Here is an 18,742-nt window from a genome sequence, read left to right as displayed (position 1 = left end):
ACCTGCACATTCTGCACTTGTACCCCAGAATTTAAAATAATAAAAAAGAAAATAAAAGAGGTTGAATTGGCTCATGGTTCTTCAAGCTGTATAGGGAATCATAGCGACTTCTGCTTCTGGGGAGGCCTCAGGAAACTTACAATTGTGGTGGAAGGCAAAGGGGAAGCAGGCTCATCTCACAGGGCCTGAGCAGAAAGGAGAGAGAGAAGAGGGGGAGGTTCCCACACTTTTAAATGACCACATCTCATGAGAACTCACTCTCACTACCACAAGAACAGCACCGACAGGGAAATCTGTCCCCATGATTCAATCACCTCCCAGCAGGCCCCATCTCCAACACTGGGGATTACAATTCAACATGAGATTTGGGTGGGGACACAGATCCAAACCATATCACTGTTGAAACTGGATCATGGGCATCTGGGATTTCACCATGCTAGTCTCTGCTTTTGTATCTGTTTTAAAATGTTTGAAGTATAAAAATAAGTAAAAACGCACCAACGAATAGACAGGGGAAAGCTGAGCAAAGCACGATCCAAGACAGCAGAACTTACCCTGGGACTTCCAGAGAGGCTAAAAGAAGGTCCAGGCTCCAAGTCACTAATGCCAACAGCTGTGCTGGCCTCGGGGATGGGGATGTCATCAGGAGATTTGTCAAGGGGCAGCATTTGGGATGCTGGGGATACCTGCAGCCTTAGAGAACAGAAGGCCCTAACGCCAAGCAGGATGAATGAGAAAGATGCAGCTCTAGGTGAGATTTTTGGCATTCCAAAGATAAGCAAGAAATTTTGTACCAGGCGCAGTGGGCTCATGCCGGTAATCCCATCATTTTGGGAGGCCAAGGCAGGCAGATGACTTGAGGTCAGGAGTTTCAGATCAGCCTGGCCAACATGGTGAAACCCCGTCTCTACTACAAAAAAGAAAAATCAGCCAGGCGTGGTGGCAGGTGCCTGTAATCCCAGCCACTTGGGAGGCGAGGCAGGATAATTGTTTGAACCTGGGAGGTGGGAGTTGCGGTGAGCTGAGATCACGCCACTGCACTCCAGCCTGGGCAACAAGAGCGAGACTCCATCTCAAAAAACAAAAAAAAAAAAAAAGAGAGAGAGAGAAAATTTTAAATGCTTCTGGAGAGCAAAAACCCCGCCTACCAAGGTTATCCACCCTACCGAATGCTGTAGGAAATAGCAAGGCCTCTATCTTAAATGCCTAGCGCTGCTGTAATCAATGACCACAGACTTAATGGCTTAAAACAACACAGATTTATTCTCTTACAGTTCTGGAGGTGAGACGCCTGAAATGAGTTTCATTAGACAGAAACCAAGCTGTCCGACTGCACACCGTCCAGAGGCTCCAGAGGACACTCCGCTTGGTTTCCTGGCCTTTTCCAGCTTCTAGAGCTGCATTCCTTACATTCCTTGGCTCCCGGCCTCTTCCTGCTTCAAAGCCAGCAGGAGCACAGAACATTGCTTCAGCAGTCACGTCATCTTCCTCTCTAGATGAATCTCCCTCTACCTCCCTCTAGGAAGGACTCTTGGGATTACATTTAGGGCCCTCCTGAATAGTCCAGGATAATCTCTCCCTCTCAAGTTCCATAATCACATCTACAAAGTCCCCTTTGCCATATAATGTTCACAGATTCCAGGAATTAGGACCTGGATATTTTAGGGGAACCATTGAGCCTCCCACAGCTTCTAAGTTCCAAAGAAAAGCAGTTTTACCCAGGGCTCTATAGTTCCACAGTTTGGAAAACAGTTCGGTGGTTCATCAACAAATTAAACATAGAATTACCATACGATCTAACAATTTCACTCCTAAGCATCTACCCAAAATAACTGAAAGCAGGCTGGGCACAGTGGTTCATGCCTATAACCCAAGTACTTTGGAGGGCCAAGGCAAGTGGATCACTTGAGTCTAGGAGTTCAAGACCAGCCTGGGCAACATGGTGAAACCCCATCTCTATAAAAAATACAAAAAAATAGTTGGGCATGGCCTGTAGTCCCAGCTACCTGGGAGGCTGAAGTGGGAGAATCACCTGAGTCCAGGAGGTCGAGGCTGTAGTGAGCTGTGATTGCACCACTGCATTCCAGCCTGGGTGACAGGGTAAGACCCTGTCTCAAAAAAAAAAAAAGTAAAAAGAATTGAAAGCAGAAACTCAAACAAATATTGATACACAAATGTTCACAGCAACACTATTCACAATAGCCAAAAGGTGGAAACAACCCAAATATCCATCAATTGATGACAGGATAAATAAAATATGGTGCATCCATACAATGGAATATCATTCAGCTGTGAACAAGGAATGAAGCACCCATACATGCTACAACATGGATGAACCTTAAAAACATTTTGTTACATGAAGAAGCCAGACACAAAAGGCCACATGTTATATGATTCCCTTTATATTAAATGTCCACAACAAGCAAATCCACAGAGACAGAAAGCAGATTAGTAGTTGCTGGGGGTGGTGAGAGGGAGGAATGAGGGGTGACTGCTTAATAGATGGAAGGTTTCCTTTTAGGGTAAGGAAAAAATTCTGGAACTAGACAGCAGCGATGAGTGCATAATATTATGAATGTGCTTAACGCCACTGATTTATACACTTTAAAATCATTAAAATGGTAAGTTTGGCATTAAAGAGAAAAAGAGTAGACACAGGAAATAATGATATCTAAGGATAAGTTAAGATCAAGGAAAGTGCAAACCAAATTATAAGAGAATCTGCTGACCCTGATGTTTTAGAACATTCCCTTTGAGCAGTAAGGGTTTCCAGACATAGAATTGATTACATTCTCGTCTCTACAGGCCTAATCACATCACTTGGTTCTGCAGTGAGTATTTCCATAATCTAAAATATATAAATGATATTTTTATTGGGCTTAAAATTTTAGAAATAACCTATAGAGAAATCATGAAAGACCATTATGGTAACAGAGTGAATGTAAATGTTATGAACCTTGACAGTGTAAGAATAATTATTTAACAAGAATTGGGTGCAGATGGGAAACACAGAAGAAAGTGTAAGTACATGGACTTCTTTATTTTTCATAGCAGAGATCAATACTTACAATCCAAAAGAAATAAATCAAGAAATAGATAGTAGGTTATTAAAACTTAAAAAGGCAATCTGTAGAAGAAATAAGAATAATGTCTGTAACTGCAAAATTCAGCAAGGGACAGGAGAGTTGGAAGGCAATAAAGTGTGCTCAATTCCTCAACTTTCTCAGCAGAGAGGCAACAAATATGTCCAAAGAAGGTGAGTCAAGAAATAGAACTATATTTAAAGCTTCAATTGTTGATAGACATCTGTTTTTGTTTGGTGAGAACACCCCTCTTTCCTTGGGGATACCCATTTGCATGTGTGAGGTAGGGCAGACCTGCCCTTGTGGCCACAGGAGTGGTCACATGACCCATCCTGGCCAATCAGAAACTTCCCTGGGACTTTTTCACCAGCACTGTTGGGGAAGATACTGATTTTAGGCTAGCACTGTCAAGTCAGGAGAATGGTACCCTGGGGCTTTCTGTATCCATCTGCCTGCTACTGGACATGAATCTGCATATAGACTGAAGCAACATCAGAGCTGATGACATTATTGAATCCCTGGATGTGCCTGAAGCATATATTATTCTTCAGATTTCTGTTGTCTTACCCATTGAATTCTCTCCTACCTCTTTTTTTGAGACAGACTCTCACTCTGTCACGCAGGCTGGAGAGCAGTGGCATGATCTCAGCTCATTTGCCGCCTCAACCTCCTGGGCTCAAGTGATCCTCCCACCTCAGCCTCCCAAGTAGTTGGAACTACAGGCGCATGCCACCAGGCCTGGCTAATTTCTGTATTTTTTGTAGAGACAGGGTTTCATCATGTTGCCCAAGCTGGTCTTGATCTCCCAGGCTCAAGCAGTCCACCCATCTCAGCCTCCCAAAGTGCTGGGATTATAGGCATGAGGCACCATGCCGAGCTTGAATTCCCCTTTTGCTTAAAAAAAAAAAAGGCTGGGAAAGCCATTTGGCTCATATGTTCTGCTAATGTGTGGTGCTAACCCAGGGAATCTTCTAGAAAGAAGAGGAGTTTACCAGCAAGGAATTCCAGGAAAAGGTGTTAGAACCACAGCCCAAATGGTGACCCTAAGGCTTTCAGGATCAGGCCACCAGTGTTTTTCAGTGGCCAGAACATCATCTGATACAGTGATGGTCACAAGGGGTGTGACCAAAACTCGACATTTGGACGGCCAGCCAAAAGTCCAAATCCTGCTAGGAGCTATGCAACTTGGACAAAATTCTTAGCATCTCTGACCTTAGCCTCCTTGTTACCAAAATAGAGATAATACTATCTACCCCAGGGGGTTGTTGAGATGGTGAAATAAAACAGGAAAACGTACTTTATAAACCCTCTGGGGTTTCATTTTTTATGATGATTAGTTCAGTTCCTTGGTCAGTTAAACTGCTTCTGTTCTCTGACCACAGATTGCATCCTACCTAATTCTGCCCAACCACCCCACAAATATATGCCATAATTCCCAAGTGGTGAGGGTGAGGGAGTGTGAATGACTCACTGCAGCCCCTTCCAATCGCTGGAAAGAAAACAGCTCCCCCAGTAATCATGGGTCACTCAGCTACAATTGTCATCATTTTCTCCTCCTGCTTCTCCTTCTTCTTCCTACTAGGTATTTGATCTTCCGGTCCTTTCTTCCTTTAACTCTATTTTGCATTTATAAATGCCACCCTCAGCCAGGCGCTGTGGCTCACACCTGTAATCCCAGCACTTTGGGAGGCCAAGGTAGGTGGATCACGAGGTCAGGAGTTCGAGACCAGCCTGGCCAACATAGTGAAACTCCATCTCCAATAAAAACACAACAACAAAAAAATTAGCCAGGTATGGTGGCGGGCACCTGTAATCCCAGCTACTTGGGAGGCTGAGGCAGGAGAATTGCTTGAATCTGGGAGGTGGAGGTTTCAGTGAGCCAAGATTGCACCACTGCACACCGGCCCGGGCAACAGCGAGAGACTCCATCTCAAAAAAAAAAAAAGAAAATTTAAAAAAATAAATAAATGCCATCCTCATGCAGAAACGGGATATTTGAGGGAGCAGGGTATGATTCAGGTGATCTGTGCCTCTGGATATGGTAAGAAAAATCACCGTGGAAGGAATAGTAATGGCTTTCCACTAAGATAGTGTCACTTGTGAATTAAGTGGTGTCAGCCTCCTTTTGTAAATTTTTATGGGTTTTTTTTCTTATTGTAAAAGTAATATTGTTTTTATAATATTTTTATTGCAAGTAATATAAGTAATATTGTTTATTGCAGCAAACACAGAAAGATAAAGAAGGAAATAAAAGTCACCCACAATCCCACAATCCAGATTTAAACCCTGTTAACATTTTGGCAGACTCTGTTCCATTCAGTTTTACTAACACCCCTGAAATCATATCACATATTGCATCCTGCTTTCTCCATTCAACATTATATTATGAGCATATCTCCATTTCATTAAAAATTCTCAAAGATTTTTTTTCGGCCAGCATCATACTCCAGAGTACCAAAATCTATTTAATCAAGCTCCTATTATTGAATATTTTAGGTACTTCTAGTTTTTCACTACTGATCACTCAGCATAAATGTTTTCATCAGTTCAATAAGAGGCTTTAACCATTTGTATGCATTGTCATAGCTGGCACATTTAGACTTGCTGCTCTCTTCGTTCACAGTAACACATCCAGGATGCCAGGTGGCCAGTCCCAAGGGTGCCAACACCACCCACACATGAAACAGTCCCCCTTCTCCAAAGGCAAGGTATTTTCCAGACCTCCTTGGCCTCCTTGCTTCCAAACCTCACTGAAGGCCATGCCAGTCCTCCCTGATAGATCTCCCCCAAGTTGTGTGTCTCTGGCAGCAGAAGCTGTGGTCTCTGCTCTGTTCTCCTAAAAGGCTCTGGGTTCCTTATGCAAATAAGTCCCCTCCCTCTCAGCTCCCAGTTCCAGAAGATAAATGCGTAGTTTTCTAAATCACCTCAAACCAGGTCTTCCACTCTAACCCAAGTAATAGGTGCCTACTGATTCTGCATAAGTGAGCCACTCCATCTGTCTTCCCCACAAGGGAAGAGGGCACTGGAGGAGGTTAGAGGGCCAGGGAAGACCAGCCAGAAAGATCCTGGAGTGAGTGTCCCACCCTACAGTTCAGGAGATGGAGCTCACATTGAGGGAAGGGTGGCATGGCCCCACATTCACGCCTTTTCTCATGATCTGTGCCCCTGTCTGCAGAACATATCCACCACATTCCATTATTCCAGGGTCCAGGCTAGGAAAGAGGGAACATGGGCTCTAATTGCAGCTCTGCCACTAGTGTGCTTTGTGACACTGGGCAAGTACCTTTCCCTCTCTGGGCTGTCAGGAAGGGAAGGGTGACCAAATGATTCTCAAAGGCCCTCCAGGGTCTGATGGCTGAGCTTGAGCCCCACAAAGAATATTCTACCTGCAAGAACATGTGATGAAGGGAGGCAGCCTGCTTCCCAGGGTCTAGCTGAGGCAGGGGCTGTGCTGAGGGATACAACCACTTCTTCCTCCTCAGCCTTTCCATCAAGGGCCCTGGGGCATGAGGCTCACAAAGCACCTTGGAAAGCAGTAGGCTTGAGGCCAAAAGGTGAGGTGGAGACAGCTATCTCCACGTCCTCCCACAAACAATGGGAATAATGGTCACAGGGCCACTGGGGGACTTGCATGAAATGATGGAAGAGGTAAAAGTTTCAAAGAGTGAATGCTTCTTGTCAGGAAGACCCAGGAATCAGCTCAAAGGGTCTCCTGCTGGCCAACCTTAGACAATGTGGGCATCAACATAAGGAATGATAGTAATGGATTATAACTCACAGACTCAAATAAAACTGTAAGTCTGTACAGATGGAAATAAGTGAATTAATTGAAAAGTTAAATTGAAAGTTTGATGCAAGAAGGGGATATTGTCATAGTTTCAAAGCACCTCCACAAAATAATTACTAATTACAAAGATAAAAGAAGTAACAGACACCATCTACATCAAGTGATCAAAATGAACACCAGTAGTAATGCAACATATCCAAACTCACACAACCTGGTAGAAGGTACTGAGACGACGTATCGCTTCTGGGATATGCTTCCTAAGAAGCATGACCTGGATCTGATTGCGAGAAACCATCAGGCAAACCTCGACGAAGGGACATTCTGGGAAATAATGGCAAAAATGCCAAGGTCATGAAAGTTTAGAAAAGAGTGAGGAACAACTGTTCCAGGCTGAAGGAGCTTAGAGATGGCTACATGCAACACATGTGATACTGACCCCGGGAAGAGTGAGGAACTGCTCCAGGCTGAAGGAGACTAGAGACATGCTGGCTGGATGCAACACTCGTGATACTGACCCTGGAAAGAGTGAGGAACTGATCCAGGCTGAAGGAGACTAGAGATGGCTACACGCAACACTCGTGATACTGATCCCAGAAAGAACGAGGAACTGTTTCCAGGCTAAAGGAGACTAGAGACACGACAGCTGGGTGCAACACACAGGATACTGATCCCGGATCCTTTGGCTGTGAAGGACAATTATTGGGATGTTTGGGGAAACCTGGATGGAGTCTGAATTAGACAGTAGTAATGTATCAATGTGAATGCTCCGATGGCAATGGTTGCTGTGGTAGGCAGCCTTTGAGATGGCCCCCAGTGAACCTTACCCCCTGTATTCACTCCCTTGACTGAGAATATGGCAGAAGAGATGGGGAGTCACTTCCAAGAGCAGGTTCCAAAAAGACTGTGGTCTTTTTGACTGCTATACTGTGGAAAGCCCTAAGAGGTTTTCCCATCACAGTGATGAACAGAGGCCCTCAGCCCAACAGCCCAGGAGGAACTGAAGCCTCCTAACGACCAGTTCAGTGAACTTGGACGTGGGTCCTTCAGACCCAGTCAGGTCAGAACAACTGCAGCCCTGGCCGACAGTGTGACTGCATCTCATGGGAGACTTCTAGCCACTGGTTAAGTTGTGCCTGTGAAACAATCAATGCTTTTTGTTTTGAGCTGCTAACTTTGGGGGTCATTTGTTACACAGCAATAGGTAACTAATACAGTTACCCATTATTATATGATTATGTAGGAGAATGTCCATATTTGTATGAAAGACACACTATTCAGGTGTACTGAGGTATCAGATGGCACATAATTCTCAAATGGTTCAGGAATAGAAAGTTCTCTGTACCATATCTGCAACTTTTCTGTATGTCTAGGATTGTTTCAAAATTAAGACATCTGTTGTAAAAAGCAGCAATGTGCCCTAGGTACATGAAGGAAAGGAACTCTGTTCTGGAATGTCAGCACTCAGGGTACAAAGGAGTAGACGTAGTGGTGGGACTTCAGACACTGTGGTCTCTTTCTGAAATACAAACCACCCTCCTGCCTTAGACCCTTCAATGACTCCTGCTGTCCTCAGGATAAAGCCCAACTTCCTGAGCCTGGCATTCAAGGCCACCAGACCCTCCCTATGGACGGCACCCAGCCTGCCTTGTGCATTCCCTTTAACATTTCACACTCCAGACAGTGCCCGTGCAAGCAGCTCCCGGAGGCCATGCTGTTTCTCCCCTTTGTGTTTTGCTCTGCCTTGAATGCCCCACTCCTCTTCTTTCCTGGACAATCCTTAACCAACTTCTGAGACTCACCTTAAGAGCCACCTCCTCCACATCCCATGTATCAACAACCCCCTCTCCTTCCCCAATCACAGCACAGCAAGTAGCACATGTTGTAAGGAGGGTCCATCTACTCCATCTGACTGTGAGCCCAGCAAGGGCCAAAGCCCTATCCAGTTCCCCATAGGCACTCAGCACCCAGCCAGCCCCAGCATAGCACACAGTAGGTGCTCAGTTTTAAGAGCCCACAGCCTGACCAAGGCATGGTTACGGATGGGAGGCCCATAGTCACACTCCATGGGGACCACCCACTCCAAAACTCAGAGCAGTCCAGCCTGGAGTCAGTGTTGGGGGGCCCCGGACACAAGTCCCCAGAAGTAGCCTCCCTGCCATGGGCCCTTAGACCTGGCACTGCCTTGCAAAGGCCCCTGGGGATTTCAGGCCCTGCAAAGGAGCAATTTGTACTTCAGGCTCGCTAATGAATCCCTGAACAAAGGAATTAATTACTCTCTGTCAAAATTAGACTTCTCCCTTCCTTCGAGATGCATCTTCTTTTTATTCTTAATTAATTTTTAAAATTACGACGTCAGTGCAAAGTCTAATTTATTTTACTTTTAGCGTTATTTCTCTGATAAGCAATTTCATTTTATGCCAGGCGCCCTCCTCGGCACCACTTTGTCACGTCAGCTCTCACTTCGAGGGGCTGTGGCAGACCTCCCAGAGCAGGCACCAGAGGCCTCAGATGAGCTGTTCCCCCTCCTGGGCCTCAGTCTCTCCAGTGAGAAATGAATGCGTGGCACTAACCCGGTGCCACGAGCTTATCCCTCCCTCCATCGCAGGATCTACGTGAGGCCTATGGCCTCATGAATGCACAGCCCTCGAGCATTTATCAAGGGCTTCTGCACTCTTCATAGCACGGACCCCCCCACAAAAACCCTTTTAAAGCCAAGCCTGTCTTCCCCACTTTACAGGTGAGGAAACTGAGGCTCACAGAGAAGAAATTGCTAGGACATGTTGGAAAAAATGCTCCCAACCCAGGCTCTGACTCCAGATCTTCACCCTGGTACCTAGATGGGGTCTGTTGCAAATGGTGACTTGGAGGTCTCTGATTAGACCTAGATGCTGCCTGGACAGGTCTTACATGACACCATTTGAGTCTGCCCAGTGCTCTGGTAAATGTCTCCCCCCTCCCACCCTTGTGTGGGGATCTGCTCCCCTTAACTCAGCTCCCCACACCCCGCCCTTGTGAGGAGTCCAAATGAGAGGTGCTCGCTTCACCCAGGACCCTACTCTCAGCCACAGGGGTGTTTGCTGGGTAGACTCACGACTTGGTTGGAGCCACTTGGTTCCTTCCCTGGGATTGTTCTCACAGCTGCAGGCAGGGAGCATTTTCCTCTCTGGTTATGAAGCTGAGAATGTGTGAGCATGGGCCGAGGCTTGTGGCTTACACCTGGAATCCCAACACTTTTGGGAGGTGAGTGAATTCCTTGAGCTCAGGAGTTCTAGACCAGCCTGGGCAACATGGTGAAACCCTGTCTCTTCAAAAAAAATACCAAAAAAAAAAAATAGCTGGGCACGGTGGGGCACGCCTGTAGTCCCTGCTACTTGGGAGGCTGAGGTGGGAGGATCGCTTGAGCCCAGGAGGTAAAGGTTGCAGTGAGCCGAGATTGTGCCATTGCACAGCCTGAGTGATAGAGGGAGACCCTGTCTCAAAAAAATAAAAATAAAAAAGAAGAAGACAGTGTGAGCATGGATGCTGCTCCACTATGTGGCCCCCACTCCCAGCCCACCTAGGAGAGATGTGAGTCGCCTGTAGAGGTATGGAGCACTGAGTAGCATGGAGAGGTCCTGCTTCCAGCCCCTTCTGAGGCTGCCCCACCCTTGCTGCCCCAGTTGGTTACACAAGACACTTAAAGCCCCTTCAAGGTCTAACTTCCTTTGAATGGGGTTTCTGTCACTTGTCACCCAAGAGTTCCAAGTGGTATGATTGGGCTCATAGAGCTGGGAGAAAGGAGGAGCTCAGCCTGATGTGGCAGGAACTGTCTCCAGTGGATTGATGCTAAGCCCGGTGAGGGAAGGGGCTAGAAGTGGATGTTCTGCAACCTGGAGATGACTTGTCCCTGCCTCACCCCAGGATGAAGCCATGGGTATACGAAGCCCTCAGTCAGGCTCAGGCCCCACTGCCCATCCGGGCTCATCTCCCACCCTGCCATCTTTCACGCACAGCCTCACCACAGCACCCCGTCACGTCTCGTGGGGATGGGATCTCACCATTCTCCTTGCCTCCACGCTTTTGCATACTGTGCCCCTAGGCCAGCCCCTCCTACCACCACCTGCCTACTTGTTATAGACAACACCTCCTCTGGAAGACCCCTCTGGACTCACCACTCCTCAGTCTGCCATGGCAGTCAGCCTATTGCTGCTCATAGCACCTGAGCTGGAATTGTCAGCACATGCTAGTCCCCTAGGATGCTGTGAGCTATTTAAGGACCACATATCAGCCTCCCCAGTGCCCAGCCCTGGGCCTACCATAGGGAGAGTGTCACTCATCAACAAGTATCTACTGAGCAGCGGACACCATTCTAGGTGAGCAACACAGAGGAGTCCCTGCCCTCATGGAGTTTATAGTCTATGGCGGGAAAACATGACCAAGGATAAGCATAACACATACAAAAATCACACAGCACGAAGCCAGCTAAGTGACACCAGGTACACAGGGACAGGTTGGGATTATGAATAGGGATGGGTGGGCAGTGTAGTCCTGATTGAGACAGTGACGTCAAGGAGGTGAGAGGCTAGGCCACGCGGATGTCTGCGGAAAGGGGATTCCGGCAGAGAAAGCGGCCAGTCTTTGAAGCAGAGGATGTCGGGCGTGCTTAGGGAAAAGCAAGGGAGCCCCATGGCCAGTCTGGAGGGAGTGGAGAAGGAGGGAAGAAGGGCTGGTGGCCCCTGGGAAAGGCAGGCATATTTGGCTTAGAAGCTCAAGAAGTTCTTGTTGAACAAATCGAATTGAAATTTGAAAAGATTCTTGTAGTCTAGGTAGCAAGAACTACATGAATAATGAAAATGGGGGAATGTCAGTGAAATTTCATGGCTATATGATCAGAGCACAACTGGCGGGAGGACGTCAGGGGAGGTCTGAGAAGCAGTGCCTCCAGCCAGGATGCGGGACTCGTGTCCACCTTGGGGGCAGAGTGGGGAGCAGGAGCACAGGCGGCAGAGGCTGGATTCGTTTCCTAGGGCTGCTGGAACAAAGCGCCACACACTCAGCAGCTTGGAATAACGGAAGTCTATTCTCTTGCAGTTCTGGAGGGCAGAGGTCTGAAACCCAGGTGTCAGCAGGGCCGTGCTCCGTCTGAGGCTCGGGGTGGAATCTGTCCCTGCCTCGTGGCTTGTGGTCACGTGGCCATCTTCTTGCTGTGTCTGCATCTTCACATGGTGCTCTTCTCCCCTGTCTCTCCCGTTTCTTACAAGGACACCGGCCATACTGGACCAAGGGTCCACCCTGCTCCGGTATGACCTCATCTTAACTAATTACATCGGCAACGACCCCATTTCCAAACCAGGTCACATTCTGAGGTACTAGGGGTTAGGACTTCAACATATCTTTTGGGGTGACACAATTCAATCCATACCAGAGGCTTAACCTCCCAGGGACCCAGTGGGTGACTCTGGTGCTCCGCTGAGCCTCTCTGGACCTCGGTCTGTCCCCTTGTAAGACCAAGAGGCTGACACGTCATCCCTCAGGCACGCAGCTTGCGTCTCTCCAGCTCCTTTTGAAGAATCTTCTCTCCTCTTCTCACTGCGCCACCTCTGATCTCCAGCGCAGCAGCGCGGGGACAGGAGCTCAGATGATTCCTAACTCTATCTTCACCATAAAACAAATATTTTGAAAAGCCTTTTGATGTCACTTTAATGGAGTGTGGAAAACACCGTTCAACCCCCCGCATTTTTAATTTCATCCTTTTTGCTATTTTTTTCTCTTTTAAAGTTTGTGTTTGCTTTCATGTTACACGTTATTTATTTAGTTGCTTGTCAATTAGTGTCTATTCTCCAAGCGACAAGCACATTAGCAGCTGCAGAGATTGGAATTAAAATTCGCGGCCCAGTTGGTGCTACAGTAGCTGGGCCTACCCGACTGAGAAAACAGCACCTCTTTGTCATTTCAAAAGATGACCTTCCTCTCGCTTCTTCCTGTTTCTGGCTTCAGATTTAATTCCTACTGACTCCTCCGTGGTCACTGCACGGGCGTGATGGCTTTGAGATGGATTTTTTTTCAAATGCACAAAGGAAGATGTGGGCTCCCGTTAACAGCAGCCTTTGATGATGGTTACTGTAAAACAGGAGTTGGCTGGATTTGAATAACACGCTGTAAATTGTCAGTCTGAGGATTTTAACTCAGACAGCCTAATACTCCACGCCTCCACTCAGCAGTTCAGCAAACATTTAGTGAGGTGACATGACGTAGTAGAAACAGTCAAACAGACCTGGCTCCACTATCAGCTCCTCGATTTACTGGGTACATGACTCTAAGCAAGTGGATTAACCTCACTGAGCTTTATTTATTGTTCTGAAAAATGGGAGAATTAAACCCAGCCGCACAGGGATGTTGTAAGAACTGAGACTGTGTGTAGAGCTCTGCAATCCGAGCTTCCATGTCTGACTCCTCCAATGAACCAGAGGCATTTGCTTACATGGGTTAATGTCACAGCCAGCAGGACTTTGGAGAAAAAGACTGATGAAGCTGAGGCTCCATGGCTCTGGGGTGGAGACAGGAGGAGACTGTCTCCAGCCCAGCCCAGGCCTAGATCTGACCGCCGTTCACTTCAAGGCTGCAGGCAGAAGGCAGAGGAATTGTGATAACCCAGCCCAAGCAGGGTGGCTTCAGAACCCAACGACAAGGCAGGCAACCTGGGAGAGCAGTATTTTCTCATTTTCTGTTCTCAATATGCTACTGCACAGATCCAGGCAATGGAGGTATTGGGATGACTTTTCTCTGCTCACATCCCCTTTCCACTAGGATCCCCTGTCCTGTCCCCACCCAGTTAGATCCTAACACCAGCTCCCCTCTGCCACCCTCCCCTACCCCGCACTCCAGCCCCTTTTGCCATAACACATTTCCCCTCTAACAGAGGAGACCATGTGCTTGTTTATTCAGGGCGTCCACTGCTAAAATCTAAGCAGGGGTCTTTGTTTTATCCCAAGGGCCCAGGACAGTGCCCACTCTGTAAATATTTGTGGAAAGATGACAACTGCAGGTGATGGGGCCTGACTTACGGCAGGGCGGGGAGATGCAGTGAGGAGCACAAACCAAAGCAATGTTTAGGAGGAAGACATTCTTAACTTGCTCTGTACAGCAGGAGCCTCAGGGGCTCTTTTCAAAAACAAGAAGCCCTGCACCTTGCCACAGACTCATCACACCGCAGTCTGTGGGACCAGGATTCTGATCCTCATGCTGACGAGTCCCTGGTAATTCCAACGCAGCCAGAGCTGAGAACAGCCAGGGTTCTCGATGCAACTGAGATGGAGAGACGCTGGCTGAGAAGACATGAGTGCTGATCCCAGCTCTGCCTCCAACTCGGGGTGTGATCTCGGGCGAGCACTCGCCACACTCAGGGACTCATTTTTCCCATCTGGACCGGGAAGGGGTTGAGGCACTGGTTTTCACGGGATGTCCCTTGAAGCCCTAATGTTTGGTAGAGGGACCTCAGAGTGGGGGTGAGGCTTAGTGTGCTCCCAAGCACTCAGGACCCTGGGGGGCCCACCTTGGCTTGCCCTAGAGCTGACCCATCTGCTTTGTATATTGGGGTTCCACACAAGATTTCTTTTTGAACAAACAGTTCCAATTCACAGGTGTTTGGGAACCACAGGCTGGACACTGGCTGGGACTTGGGAGATGCTGGCATTACCAGCTCTGGCCTCAGGGCTTCACCTTCTCCATCTGTCTAATGTGGGGTGGACCCAATCACCCCAAAGTGCCTTCTCACCTGGGAAGTTGGGGTATTCCAGTTTCATGGTAGCAGGAGTGTTGGGAGGAAGAAAGGGAACTGGGTGAAGACAGGAGACAGTGTCTGCTGAAGGACAACTACCATCACACAATATAACACTCTAATGGCGGAGTCTTTTATATGAGAATAGATATTATGGAGCACAGTTCCATCAAATGAATATAATAGACTTGTTTTATATTACAATGCACACTGTAATTACACATTTCAATAATTCCTTCAATACATTACATACAAGCATTCTGAAGTAATGGAGTCCTGGAACCATATATAATAACGTGCCTAAAGGGAGACCCTGTGGGTGGTGACAGGCCTCCCAGCCAGCAGGGAGAAGCACAACCTCCTCCAATCCTGAGCCATGTGGCTTCTCACTCTAATCTCTGAAGACTCTCTGGAGGAAGTCCTTGGTACAAGCACCTGCCCACTGAGAAGAAATCCCTTCTACAACATCATCAACAGCTAGCAGACAGCCTCTGTAACATATCTCCAGGGATGGGGAGCTCACTACCTCACAGGTTATCTATTCAGTGGCCCCTGTCATTAGGAAATTACACACTACAAGCATATGCATATCATCTCTAAATTCATATGATCAAACCTGTACTGACTGAGGCACAAGATTCATTTGCTACCGCTGTCATAACAAATTAGCACAAACCTTGTGGCTTAAAACAACACACATTTATTATCATCTTACAGTTCCATTGGCAGAAGTCTGACATGGGTCTCACTGGGTTAAAATCAAGTAGTAGGCAGGACTATGCTCTTTTTCTGGGGCCTTTAGGGGAGAATCTGTTTCCTGCGTTTTCCATCTTCCCGAAGTCACTTATGTTCCTTGACTTGTGGCCCCTCCCTCTGTCTTCAGCCACTCTCTGATCCTTTCCCTGGTGTCACATCTCTCTCTGGCCACAGCTGGGAAAGGTTCTTCTCTCTTAAGGAATCATGGAATTAGAGTGGACCTACCTGGATAATCCAGAAAGATCTCCCATCTCAAGGTCTTTAACTTTAATCACCTCTGTAAATTCCCTTTTGTCATATAAAGTAACATATTCACAGGTTCCGGGATTAGAGTATGGACATCTTTAGGGGCTGTTGTTCTGCCTACCACAGGCGCTATTTTATCATTACAATACCTGACTTATTGTGACTTCCTCTTCATCTGTACAAAGGAGATCATAATGCTTTATGGCATTAAATGTGACTATACACCTGTAGTGCCTGGCATATACATGTTTGACGAATGGCAAGCAAATTCAGTGAACTGAGGTGAAAGTATCAATGATATGATCCACTTTGTCAATATTCTTCCTAAAGCAAGGCACAGGAAATGATCACAAGGCCCACAGAACAGTTGAACAAGTCATGGAGGTCTGACAAGAGCCAAATAATTCACCTCTCTTGTTTGGACTCTGTATCTCTATTAATGCAGCCAAGGCATCGTTAGCATTTTAGACTTCTTCTTTGGTCTCAGTTAACTTAGTTGCTTGTAGTCAATTAAGACCCTAAGACCATCTCCAGTTACAAGGGATCATACCCCTGTTATAGGGAGACAAATTGAGGCATAAAGGATGAAGGCCCAGAGGTGATGCCTGAGGTAAAGATGAGTGGGAGTGAGTCAGGCCCAGGATGTGGGAGACGGACATTTCAGAACAGTAGACGCAGGTGCAAAGCCCAGAGCTGCAGGATGCCAAGGAGGTGCTCTCAGGGGCCTGCAAGAAGTGTGGCAAGAATAGCAACCTCATGGATGGGGGCCGGGGAGATCATCAAGGACAAGCCCCGATCTATGGGAGATGAAGGCCAAGGCCAGATGGGAAGGCTTGGATGCAGTGGAGGAGTGGGGACTTGGTCTTGGGAGGGTTTGCAAGCAGAGAAGTGACATGATTGTCTTGCAATTGACAAGATCATCCCGGATGTGGGCAGAGACAGTGAGGGGTGGGGGCATGCGCAGGAGACAGGGAGACCCATGAGAAGACTGCTTCCTTCACCCAGGCCAGAGGCGCCCAGGCTGGCTGCAGGCAAGCGGCGTAAGTAGGAGGTGGACATGGAGAGGAGAGGAGAGGAGAGGAGAGGAGAGGAGACGACAGAGTGGAGGAAGGAAGCAGAATCCGCTGGGCTGGGGGGAGGACAGGATGGCCTGTTGCAGAGCCTGGAGGAGCTCTGAACTCAAAGACAGGGAACTCTCCAGGGAGGAGGAGGCTTGGGTAGAAAAAAGGAGGTGTCGTTACCCCCACCTTAAAGGTGAGGCTGGAAACTGAGGCTGGGAGAGTTCAAATCACCTCTGTTTCTGTGACACAGCCCATTGCTAGGCAGTTGCTTGGACCACTGTCCTGTCTCCAGACAGAGGAGCTGCCTGCGGCTGGGTCACTGGCTCACTAGAGGTGGGGCCCAGAGACTGCATGTAAAACAGGAGTCCCAGGTAGTCCCCGGGGAGGCCACCCCCATGGCCTCATCTGAGTAGGAGGCCAGGTTCCTTTCTTGCCATCAGCCTTCCTGCAACAGCAGCGAGAAGAGAGTGGGCTTCTGTGTCCTCACAGCCATGGGGCTCACTGCCTGGGCAATGACCGAGTCCCTCACCCCCTCCCCTGACTGGCCTCTGGTCTAGAGTTTCCTTTCTGCCTCCTCCCAGGGCTTTCTCCTTCATCGCTGGAATAATCACCATTGTTTTCCCAATGCCACACACACACAAAAGGCCCAAATCTCCAGTACCTTGTGTCCAACCTCGTGTTTCATGCCCCGGCCACACTCCACTATGGGTCCCTCAGTGGCCTCCATGCCTTTGCACAGGCTGTTTCCTCCCCTACCACAACCCTGTAGATTCTGCCCACCTTGAAAGATGCAGTTGGCATTCCATACTGTTCCATACTTTCCGTACTGCTCTTTCTCTGTGGAGGTGCCCACACCACTGGCTGGGCCAGAAACCTGCAGCATGGACCCTCTCCTCCTCACCCCCGCCGCCAGGGCGCGCACACACTCACTCACACACACACACGCACTCACACAGACACACACACACACACAGGTCCTCAGGTCCTCATAAGTGTCCCAAATCCACCCTGCCTCTCTGTTCCCGGCCCCTGACCAGGTGAGGACACTCCAGCCTGCACCCTGGACACTCGGCAACATCCCCCAACCCCTTCCCAGACAAAAACCTACCCGTGCCTCCCCTGCTGCTCCCGATGACACCCACCCGCCTCAAGCTGCCACTGGAGGCACTGCCTATGCCGCTGACTGAATTCTAAGCTCTAGCCAGACCAATGCACCACTCACAGACCCTAGTCCCTGCTGTTTCCTCTGCCTAGGAGCCCCACCCCCACCCCTTCTCCACCCCACAATTCCCAGTTGGCCTTTACTGTTCATCCAGGGTCACCCCAGGACACCTTCCCTGCTCACCTCCAAGGCCGAGTAGGAGCTCATTTTCTGGGTGCCCACGGCCCCTTGTGACCATTTATCACGACCACGGATCACCTGTGTGCTGGCCTGTCTCCCATGCTTGACTGGGAATGCCTCGGGGGCCCGCGGGGCTCTGGGAGCTCTGGGCTTGGGTAGGTGCCAGCAGATGCTGAGTGTGTAACTGTGACTGTCTCCAAATACTTTCCTATGTTGAGTGTCCACACCTCGCCCACCTGTGTCTCCCTCCCACACCCACTCCACACTCTCCAGGTGGGCTCCCAGCCACTGGCTTCCACCACAAAGGAGCCCTGGGCCTGGTCACTCTCTGTCTGTGGCCCCCGACCCCACCATTGTTTTGGCTAAAGAGGAGGGCGAGGCCACGGCGACCTTGTTCTCTTATTTCCCTGTGTCTGCCCACACCGTCGGCCAGTGTCACACACGAGCTAGGACCACACGCTGTTCTGTTTGGAATGAGAAAGTGGCATTAATACAAACAGAGGATCGTTTTAGACCTGAAACCATGTAATTAAGCTCTCCCGTGAATGCCTGTTAACAAGGAGGTGCTTTCGCATTTGAGAGAGGCACGTGTGGGAGGGCGCTTGGTAGCCACCATGCACTTAGTCCCATTGTGATCCAGCTGGAGGGGTGAGCCCTGCCCAGTGCTGCCCTCTCGGGTCCGGCAAGGCCGGCGGCTTCCCAGGGAATGGG

Source organism: Pan paniscus, chromosome 11 (genome assembly GCF_029289425.2).
Source record: "Pan paniscus chromosome 11, NHGRI_mPanPan1-v2.0_pri, whole genome shotgun sequence".
Classification (NCBI taxonomy): domain Eukaryota; kingdom Metazoa; phylum Chordata; class Mammalia; order Primates; family Hominidae; genus Pan; species Pan paniscus.
The sequence above is the reverse complement of the archived record's forward strand: the minus strand, read 5'-3'. Positions refer to the sequence as shown.